This window comes from Triticum aestivum, chromosome 2D, assembly GCF_018294505.1.
Source record: "Triticum aestivum cultivar Chinese Spring chromosome 2D, IWGSC CS RefSeq v2.1, whole genome shotgun sequence".
Lineage (NCBI taxonomy): Eukaryota > Viridiplantae > Streptophyta > Magnoliopsida > Poales > Poaceae > Triticum > Triticum aestivum.
In genome coordinates this window covers 607,881,520-607,892,472 of record NC_057799.1, presented here as the reverse complement: position 1 = coordinate 607,892,472, position 10,953 = coordinate 607,881,520, and positions in this window count along the sequence as shown.

Here is a 10,953-nt window from a genome sequence, read left to right as displayed (position 1 = left end):
CGGCCCGTCCCCGTCATCGCCGTCGCCCTGCCCTGCGCCGCCGTCGCCCCCTACCCTGAGCGCGCGCCCACTGCCCCGTCGCCATCCTCGCTGCCGACCCCGCGGTCCTCCTCACCTTGGTCCGGCCGGCGCCCTCCCTAGCATTTTTTCATATATATGCTTGTTTTTTTATATATATGCTTGTTTTTTATATATATGATGATATGTATGCTTGTTATCATAATTGTTTTTGTTCATATATATATGTAATGATTTTTTTTATAGAATATGATGTTTTTCTCATAGACGATCACATATATGATGTATGCATGGATGTGGATGAAATATGATGTTTTTTGTTCATAGAACATGATGAAATATGAACAATGCATTAGGCAGAACCTTTTCTTTTTTTCGAAATTTTCTATTTGAACATTTTTTTATGCATGAGAGGGAAAAGGAAAATAAGAAGAGGAAGAAAGGAGAAGAAGAGGAGAGGAAGAAGAGGAGAAATAAATAAGAAGAGGAAAAAAGAAGAAAAAGAAGAGGAGAAGAAGAAAGGAATAGAAGAGAAGAAGAAAAAATAGAAAAAATTCTATTTTTTCTTCTTCTCTCCTCTATTCCTTTCTTCTTCTCCTCTTTTTTTTTCTTCTTTTTTTTTTCTTCGGTCTTCTCCTCTATTCCTTTTCTTCTTCTCCTCTTTTTATTTCTTCTTCGTTTTCTTATGTTTTATCGGGTCTGTCGTCGTCGATATACCCCTCCCCCGATAACTTCAACACGAGGGGGGGTCGATATACCCCCTCCCCGATAATATTATTTTCCCATGTATGTATGTCGTCATTGTCGATATAACCCCCTCCCGATAACTTCAACACGTGGGGGGGGGGTCGCTATACCCCCTCCCCGATAACATTATTTTCCCATGTATGTATGTCGTCGTTGTCGATATATATTACTCCCTCCTAGATAACTTCGACATGATGGACGGTCAATATTTATACCCCCTCTCGACCGTGATAACTTATACCACGGGAGCACCCCTCGGCCCTCTTGCTCGACCAAAACTCTCGAGGACACCCAAACCCTAGAAAAAAACGATGTCGGTCTCCTACCCCCTCCCGCTGCGCCCCTACCCTTGAAGCGTTGCCGAGGCCACCCCAAACCCGGAATAAGCTAGGTCTACGTTTGCACTAATATATCCACCTGCTGTCATGTTTGTGTAATAATTGCCATGTTGTAATATTTGCAGAAACAATGGAGAACGGACGAGACGAGCAAGCAGAAGAGGTGTTGGGGGACATAATCTTAGCCGGAGGTGATATCTTGTCGTATCTTAACGACAATGATGGTCTGGAAGAACAGGGTGAAGAAGCAGGCTACGGTGATCAAAGAGTGGAGGAGGAAAGACATGATTATGATGGCTCCGGTGACCCAATGCTGGTGCAAGAAGGAGCCCGTGGTGACGGCTCCGGTGACCGAACAGAGTCCGGCCAGGTAAATATATTAGTTAAGCCTGTGCTGACTAGCTAATTGATGCATTCATTGCTTTGGTATGTACACATATTAATTAACACTCATCTTTCTTCTTTTTTCTAGCCCTCCAGATTGAGCACAACTTCGGTAAAGAGACGAGGCCCGAAGAGAAAGTTGCGCTCGGATGGAAGGTTTGAGATCACAGCAATCGCGCGCGATGGCCAACTGATTGAACCCATCTGGACAAAGGATGCATTTGCTACTCAGTGCGGGGTTCTAGTTAGGGACAAGATCCCGATCAGCATCCAGCAATGGTATAAGCCTAAGAAGGAAGACCCTGAGGTGTCTTATGTCAATGATATGCAGAAAGATGATCTTTGGACTGAGCTGAAGGCAAATTTCACCCTACCGCCAGAGGAGGATCCGGAGAAGCCAGTTAAAGAGCAATTAATCAAGTCTCATGCTCTTAAGAAGATGGCAGACCTATTCAGGAGGTGGAAGAATGAGCTGAAAACGTTTGTCGACAAAGAAGAGACACCAAAATTCATCGGCCGGTATGAGAAGATCAGAGATCACTGGCCCGCATTTGTGGCCCACAAGACATCGAAAAAGAGTAAGAAGATGTCAGCGACAAACAAGAAGAATGCTGCGAAGAAGAAGCTTCACCATCGGACGGGGTCAGGTGGCTACCTCAAAGCCCGGCCTAAGTGGGCCAAGGTTGAGAATGATCTGCTTGAAAAAGGGATCGAACAACAGACAATGAACTGGACAGACCGTTGCTGGACTTGGTTCTTTGGGGCTGGCGGAACCTTGGACCCTGTATCAGGGAGGTGCGTTTGGACGAACGAGCTTTTGAGAATACCAGTCAAGAGGCTTCAGCAGTATATCGATGCAGCGCATGAAGGGACTTTCGTTCCAGACAGAGAGAACGACGAGCTCACAATGGCCCTCAGGAATCCTGAGCACCCTGGACGGACACGAGGCACGCCAGGCTCCGTTCCGTGGAAGGCTGGTTTTCCGGACGCAGGCGGTTACAAAAGCCAGGAGAGGAGGAAAAAAATGGAGCAGACCCAAATTCATAAGCTGCACGAAAGGGTTCAAGCGCTAGAGGAACGAGACGGCAATCGACATGCCGAAACTACCCCCGAAGCTACCCCGCCATCTCAGCGGAGAAGCAGCGTGGCTTCCACCGAGCTGCTTTAGCCGGAGCATGTCTTGACGGCTCCTGCTAGCTACCCCGTGGATGCTATCACGGAGTCTCAACATTGCCACCTTATGGCGCAATGGCAGAACTTCAAAGTCAAGGCGGCTGTTGGCTCTGTTTTACCTCCTGAACCCGGCGCAACCTACCACTGCCGGCCGATTCCAGAAGGATATGCTAGGTTGATGGTGGAAGAAATAACAGAGGGATTTGAGGACCTCCAGCTTGACGACCCTACCGGTGAAGGGGAGACTCGGCTGGGTTTAGCTCTGAAGACTCCGTGCCTATGGCGGAAGGAGCTCATTAACCTTCCGAACTGGACGCCTCCGGCGAGTAAGGGCACTCCGCCGCCTCCTCCTCCTCTGGCGAGTGATCAGGGCACTCAGCCTCCTTCTCCGGCGCGTGGCGGCACTCCGCCTCCTCCTCCGGCGAGTGATCAGGGCACTCATCAGCCTCCTTCTCCGGCGCGTGGTGGCACTCCGCCTCCTTCTCCGCCCGCGCCGGCGTGCCAGAGCAGCCAGCCTCCTCCTTCTCCGCCTCGTCAGCAAGGGCGGAAGAGACCCGCCGCCGCTCCGGCGCGTCGTAGTCCTTCTCCTCCGCCTCATAAGCAAGGAAAGAAGACAGCCGCAGCCGCTCCGTCTGCTCTGCCGGCGTCTAGCAGTATAGCTGCCAGAGGCGGGAGGCAATACAGATTCGGTCCTTCTCTGCAGACTCCAGAGAAGTTACCATATGAGAGGACCGAGGAGGAGAACGCGAAGATCGTGCGAGCCGAAGTGAAGAACTTCTTTGAAGGGGTGAAAGCAAAGAAACATCCACCTCCGGAGGAGAAGGTAGATCCGGTGAAAGCGAAGTGCACTCTGGATGCCCTAACAAAACCACCAAAGTCTCCGCCGAAAGGCAACTATGAGCGCATTATTGCAAAGACATTTGTCGAAGCGGAGCGGTCGGGAAGTACTGTCAGTTATCAAAGGTTAAAAGAACGACGAGCTGGGAAAAAAATTGCCCAGCTGGGAGAACAAGCGAACCAATCGTGCCCCCCGCTCAAGGTGTCTAAACACACCATCGCTAATGATCCGAGGATGGTGGCCGGTTATAGCAATCTTGGAGATTACCTGCCCGACGATGTACATTATGAAATCATGGAGGTGGACGAACACAAATACCATTACAGGAAGCCTCTCGTCAAAGATGAAAGATCTCTAACAACGATGATGCGAAGATTACATGATTGGTACATGAAAACCTGCAGAGAGTCTGGGGGGAGGAATACTTTGACGCTGAGAGTTAAACCGGAGCATGACCTCGTTGGAATTGAACTGTTGAATGTTCCATTTGAGGAGTTATTCCAGTTTTTCAATCAAAGGGCCCTCGATAAATCAACGATCACTTGCTACTGTCTGTAAGTACTACTACTTCTGTCATTAAGTCTCTCTATATAGGTCAGCTCTTTCATTGCATGTATTTATAATTATCCTCACTATATTATGCAGATTGAAGATCGCCGAATTGAAGAAAAGACAAATCGGTGATATTGGGTTCATTAACACAAATCTCATAGATGCAACTGAGGTTAAATATCATGCCAAAAATACCGAGGCCAACTTGCTACGATCGTTGGTAATAAATGAAAACAAAGATATAATACTCTTTCCTCACTATTTTCATGTGAGTATTACTGTCTTGTGCATATTCGGTTTCCCTTATTAGTCCAGGTTATAGTAATGTATTGATGACTTATGCATGCGTGCGCAGCTTCCACTATATTCTCCTAGAGATTAAGCTTGAGCAGGGAGTAGTAACCGTCTTAGACTCGAGACGAAAAGATCCCCAGGACTATGCGGACATGACTCAAATGCTCGAGAAGTAAGTTAAATCGATCATTATCCACGATATCAACAACTTTGTTCATTTCCTGATATCAAGTAATTGTTTTCTTTGTCTGGCAGGGTTTGGAGAAAATTCACCAAAAAAGCTCCGGGACTGCCGAAGAAGCTGCAACGTAAACACCCGAAAGTAAGTACTATAATAGCATGTTCCGCGCATCTCCTAGTGATTCAAGTGCTAGTTTCATCAATACCATTTAACATGCTTGCTTATCAGTTTGATTGACCTCTATTTCTTGTAAAGTGGTTGTGGCAGGAACCCGGGAATAATTACTGTGGATACTAAATTTGCGAGTCCATCCGCTACACGACCTGTGAGCGGGGCTACTCTGACGAACAATATGATGTGCGTAAGCAATAATATTCACAATTTTATTTTATTACCATCATTTGTGTTGAGTTTCATTTATTCATATATATATGTATTGACCCCCTTCTTCAAATTAGATCTTACGGATGCGGGATGAACTCCTAGCACCAGATCGTATGCGAGCAATTCAAGAGGAATTGGCAGCATTCTTCCTTGACCACGTGATCGCTGAATACGGAGAATACTATGTGGACCATGTGTTCTTACAATTTAATTAGGAGATTATATTGTAAGAGATAATTATTGTATATATGTAGCCGGTAGTGTCGGATAAATATACGAGAACTTGTTGTTCGACCAATCTCTCGGAGAAGGAGAGGTGGTCGATATCACTTCTCTCTGTATGCATATGTTCATGACGATCTTCTGTTTCCTTCATTTGATTACTAGCTAGCGTGTCTAGTCCTCTCCATACGTATATAGTACGTAGCATCGACCAAGCACGGAGATAAGAGAGGACACTTCTCTCTATTAATTAGCTAGCTAACACAATATATGAAACACCTAAATTAACCCCCCAAAACCCCCAACCCCCCCCTGTCAAAAAAACAAAAACCCCAGCCCCTGAAATGCTGACGCGTGGATGCCTATTGGTCCCGGTTAGTGCCACCAACCGGGACCAAAGGCCCTCCTGCATGGGCTCGCCGCACCGGCCACGTGGAGGCCCATCTGTCCCGGTTCGTGTAAGAACCGGGACTAAAGGGTTAGGGCATTAGTAACGGCCCTTTAGTCCCCGTTCAAAAACTGGGACAAAAAGCCCTTACCAACCGGGACAATAGGCCCTTTTTCTACTAGTGGTATTTAAACAAGTGAATAAGAGTGACCAGAAGCAATGTGGTACTAAACGATTATTAGGTTGGGCGGTGGCCGCCATCGCATTGATAGGTTGGGCGGTATCGGGCCTGGCCCACTCGACGCTGAAAAACATTTTTTTTCTTTTCATCGCTGTATATCGCCACGCACGGCGAAACCGTACCCTCACTACTCGCCCGGTACGCCGTCACGTGCCCTTCGTCACCCTATCCCCACTCGCCCCACGTTCGCACATCGCCGTCCACCGCCTCACGGTGCCGCAAAAAAGCGGGCGCGCCCCGACCGCCGTCAACGCCGCTCGTCGCCGCATTTGGTGTCAGGGCGCCCAACAGCCGACGGTGCATCTCGCCGACGTTCGGCTGCCCACTTTCGCTCTGCCACAGCCGCTGCTCGGCGGCTGTCGCCCAGATCAAGGTCGCATTTTCCCGCCCGTAAAATTTCTGCTAGTGGTATTGCGTAATTATATATATTAATGGGAAAAAATTGACATGCAGTATGGACATCGATGGTTTGATTCCATGTTCGATAGAGAAGTGGATAAGTCTTGTTGAGAAATTAACAACCGCTCAGCGATTTAGGTTCTACGAAACAAATTTGCGAGAGATGTTGATCATTCCGTCTGTACAAATGAGAGATTTTTTGCTGCATTTTATGATTCTAGGTTATAACCCAAACAGGAAAAAAAAATTATGATACAAGAAGAAACTGGCAGTAAAGGTCTTATTTCACTTAGACCGGACGATGTGTTTTCAATATTTCGATTTAAGAATGAAGGTGAGGATGTTTTTGGCATTCTTGCGACGGAAGGAAAAGAGTTAATAAAGAAAATTCCTATTCAATACGTTCATAAAAAAATGGTCAGATAATGATAGATGGCTTGATCCAAAAAATTGTGAGGAATAAATCCGCCAACGATGAGTTTCTTCGGATGGCTGTTCTTGTTTTGTTGAGGACTATTATTGCACCGGTGTTGGCTGTCTCCATACCAAAGGAATACTACGCGTTGCTGCATGACGTGAAGTAGATCAGCACGTTGAACTTTAATGTGTTTACTTTGCGAACTTGTTTGACGGATATTGGTAAACTCAAGCAGGACGACCGTGTGAGGCAATGGCCATGTGGCAACCTAGCCCTACTCTAGGTATGGTATTAATTATTGCTATTTAATATTCCTTCATGTTATGCGTTCGTTATTTATTTTGTCATTTGTTTTGTAGTACTTATATTGGGAGAAGGTGCAGCCAACCGCCGGCACGAAATATGACGCGTTGTCGTTGCAAAGTCCCCTAATGAAAAACTGGACTGAATCTAAAGCGGAGAAACGAGACAAGTACGACCTGGACAATGGTCGTGGTCATGGATTGGTAATATTGTAATGTTTATTTAACAATATGTTGATTATCCATTCAAATTGTTATGTACTTATGTTTTCATTCCACGCTCACTTTGCAGATAGATGACTGCATTATGAAAGATAGAATGAAAAAACTTGTAGATCAACATGCTGAAAGAGTAAGAAACCTAGTAGCCGAAAGTCATCCGTTACGGGAAAGAGAAAAGTGGATTGTGTGTCCGAGGTCCCTGCTAACCTAAAGCCTTTTATGGACCGGCTTATGAATGATATGAAGGAAATTCGTAAGGAATTGCTTCGTATGCTGGAGTTATGCGCACAGGTAAAAATTAGGCAATTCTGGTATGCACTCTATTATCTTCGTTAAATTGACAAAAAGCTATAACATGTTACTATGCTTACTTCTGCAGAGATTGTTAGAGAAAATGAATAAAACAGGTGTGCGGTACAAACCAGGCACAATGGCAGAGGAGGAAGAAAATATGTATGGACAAAATAGTGAGTCCACGTATGAAAAGAAGTATCCTAATAAAGAATTTCAGTGCGATGACATACACACACCTAATGGCCGAAATGGCAGTGGGCATTATGATTCGGATTCTCAAGGAGGGGATTCGTTCAAACTCAGTACTAGTCACTTGAGTATCTATAAAGGTTAGAAGGATGATCCTATAGATGTCCCAGAGCAGTCGGAAAAAAAAAGAAGCATCATCTCTAAAAACAGATGAAATAGAAGCAACGAGATGGGAAGTGGAACAAAATGAGCAAGAAGTGTCACAGGGCATGTCAGATGGTAACAGCGAGATAGAAGAGAAGAAGGAGGTGATTCTAGGGAAGCGAAGGCGGACTGTGTCAAAGTACCAGAAATCTCCTTATGTTAAAAAGACTCCAAAAAAACATGCGAAATGTTCCGCAAAAGCGAGTAAGTTAAACACGGTATGAATATTTCTTTGATAATTATATATTCAAAAATTATACTATAACTTTATTGACTTGTGTTGTAGAACTGTTTAATGAAACAAGCCCTCATTTTGATCATTCTCTGGATGATATGGTGCGTGCGGCTGTGCAGTACATGAAAGCGTACGAGCACTCACCAAAACATAAGAACCATGAAATTTTCAACAACGGTAAAGATGAAGGACTATCTACGGCAAGAGCTTGCCAGATAATTAACCATGCATGGTTATCCGGTGATGTATGTACTTTAATTGTCATGCTTATTTCATGTGCTAAATATATTGCATCCATGTTAAATTTACTCATCTATTTCAGGTAATTGACGCTTATGCGACGTACATATCGGATTCAAGTATCACCAAGAACAGGTATCTTGTACCCACACATAGGTCTTACTGGTTACTGCACACTCGCCCAAAGTTAGTAAGACGAGTGAAGTCGGTAGACGATCCGGAAGGTTTGGCACATGCAAATGAACCTCTCAACAGATGCATGACAGAATATTTTGCAAAACCTAAGGTACCGTTTGCAATGCAAAATTGTTTTTACATTACTATCACATGTGAAAGGCGAGCTTAGTAACAATATTTGAATTGTCAAATAGGCTTATTTTGCTTTAAATAAGGATAAAAACCACTGGATTACATGTGTTATGCACACTGGAAAGAAAGAGTTTCAAATTCTTGATTCTTTGAGGGGAGAAGAAAATATATCTGAAGCTACCAGGAAATTCATTGAAAATTTTGTAAGTTCTGTATTCATGTGTGTACAATTAAGCATATAATTTGTTTACCGTATGTAGTCAACGTGTTTGTATCATTTTTTTATTTTCAGAGAGAGCAACTTCCAGGAGATATCCAAGTTGCAAATGATAGTGCAATTATGTCGTTCCTAGATGTGTCTCGATGGCCTATAGTCCCGTACGACATGCCTCAACAAGAAGAAGGGTGAGTTACATGTTGCACGTGCTTTAGAAATACATTAATTGTTTCAGTGCTATCTTACTTAACGTGCTTTGAAAATTGCACTTCTGGTTTTCGAACACAGAAACTCATGTGGGTTGTTCCTCCTTCGCTGTTTTCAATACTGGGACGGAGAAAAATTTATAAGCGCTATTTCTCAGGTGGGTACATTTTTAGTATGAAAAAATATTACATCATACTATATATAAGTGATGATATTAAAATCATTTTTATTGTTTTTCAGGAATCTATTGATAGTTCGAGAGAAAGAATGATAGCTAGAATTATTTTGTCCCCAGAAAATAAGCTTACAGAAGTGAAAAACAAAGTAATTCGGCTTGCAAAGAGGAAACAGAAATAAAAATCTCGTACGAGAATGCTACGCGGTCTTCGAAATATTATGTGTGGATGATTGAGGATTGTGTGTGAATGTTTCATTTTTTATGTGAGTTCCAAATTTTTTTCACATGTCCAGATTATGTAGCCTGACAGATTTATTTAACGTAGATTTTAAACAATTGAAATTTCCAAATTTATTTCATATTTTGTGTTGAATGAGTGTTTGCGCGAATGTACGAAGTTGGGGCTTTAAAATACCCAGTTGATATATGATGATCACGTATCGGAGGCGATCGTCACCCGCGCCGCGCGTCCTGTGCTCGCCTGGAGATGGTCACCGAGAGGAGGCGAGCATCGCCCGCACTGCGCCGCATGTGCTCGGCTTAGACGGCGACACGTGTTCGGCGCGAGATGGCCCGCGTCGCTCCAGGGTTGGCCTGTGCCGCCCCCGAGGTTGATTCCCCCTCTGCCCACCTGCGCCCTCTGCGTCCGAGGGCGGTGTAGCCTCGGGATCGCCATCTGCGGCGGCACCTGAATCATCCTCGTACGTAGCACCCCTTTGCGCCAGCTGGCGCCACTCGTGGCCCAGCGGCTGTTAACTTAAAAAAAAAAGTAGCATCCGGCGGCTGTAGAACGCCTCCGATCGCCCAACATCCATGATTTATACATCAAATCGTATACTTTTATAGAAATAATGTGTACATCACATATCGTATTAAAAATAATGCCTATAGCGCCAAGAAATATATATTCTAAAGTAAAATGTATGTCGCATATCATATTGAAAACAACGAGTAGAGTGCCAACAAATATGACATAAGTAAACACCGATTACAAGTCTCCTGTAGCGATGTACCGAAACAAATTTATAAGTAGTATTCTTTAATACAACCAAATAAATCATCAACTCTATTCAGAAGTTGTTCCACTTATTCAAACAATCCGCGCTATGATCATCATGCCATGTTCCTGCGTAGAAAGATCATAATATGTGTCAAAATTTCGTAAACAATAAACTAAACAAGAAAAGTACATTAAAAAAAGTGTGCACATATTTAGGATTCTGGGGACAATGTTCTTGAAATGACCTTTTGTTCTACATACACTGCATAGGCGTACATGAGGTTTCTTATTGAAACCTTTAGGTCTACCGTTTTTAGTCACGTCGGGTTCCTTACCACGGCCTTTGTTATTCTGCCCTTTCGGTGCTCGTTTCGTATTGACTTTCTCTGGATCACCAACAAAAACATGGTCTTGATTCGGCACAAAAGCATCATGATGTGCAACCCTATGCTATCTCACATAATCTTCCTCCTCAACGTCCTTGTTTGCTATCACATCCTCGAGAGCAGCCTTAAGTTTGTCAAATAGAAATGGTCTATGACATGCCGCATGATTTGCTTCCGCAGACAAAATAGTCAACTCACTGTACTTAGTTCGCTCCTCAGTACCTGCCCATCCCCATGCGAAGAGATCGCTAGTGCGTTTCACGGGTAGTCCACCTCTAGTATTGGTGAATCTTCGCAGCACTAAGCACTTAGGTAAGTCCTTCACGTTCAACCTGGCCAAAACATAAAGAACATGCTTGCATGGGAGACCTTTACGTTTCATACTATCACAAC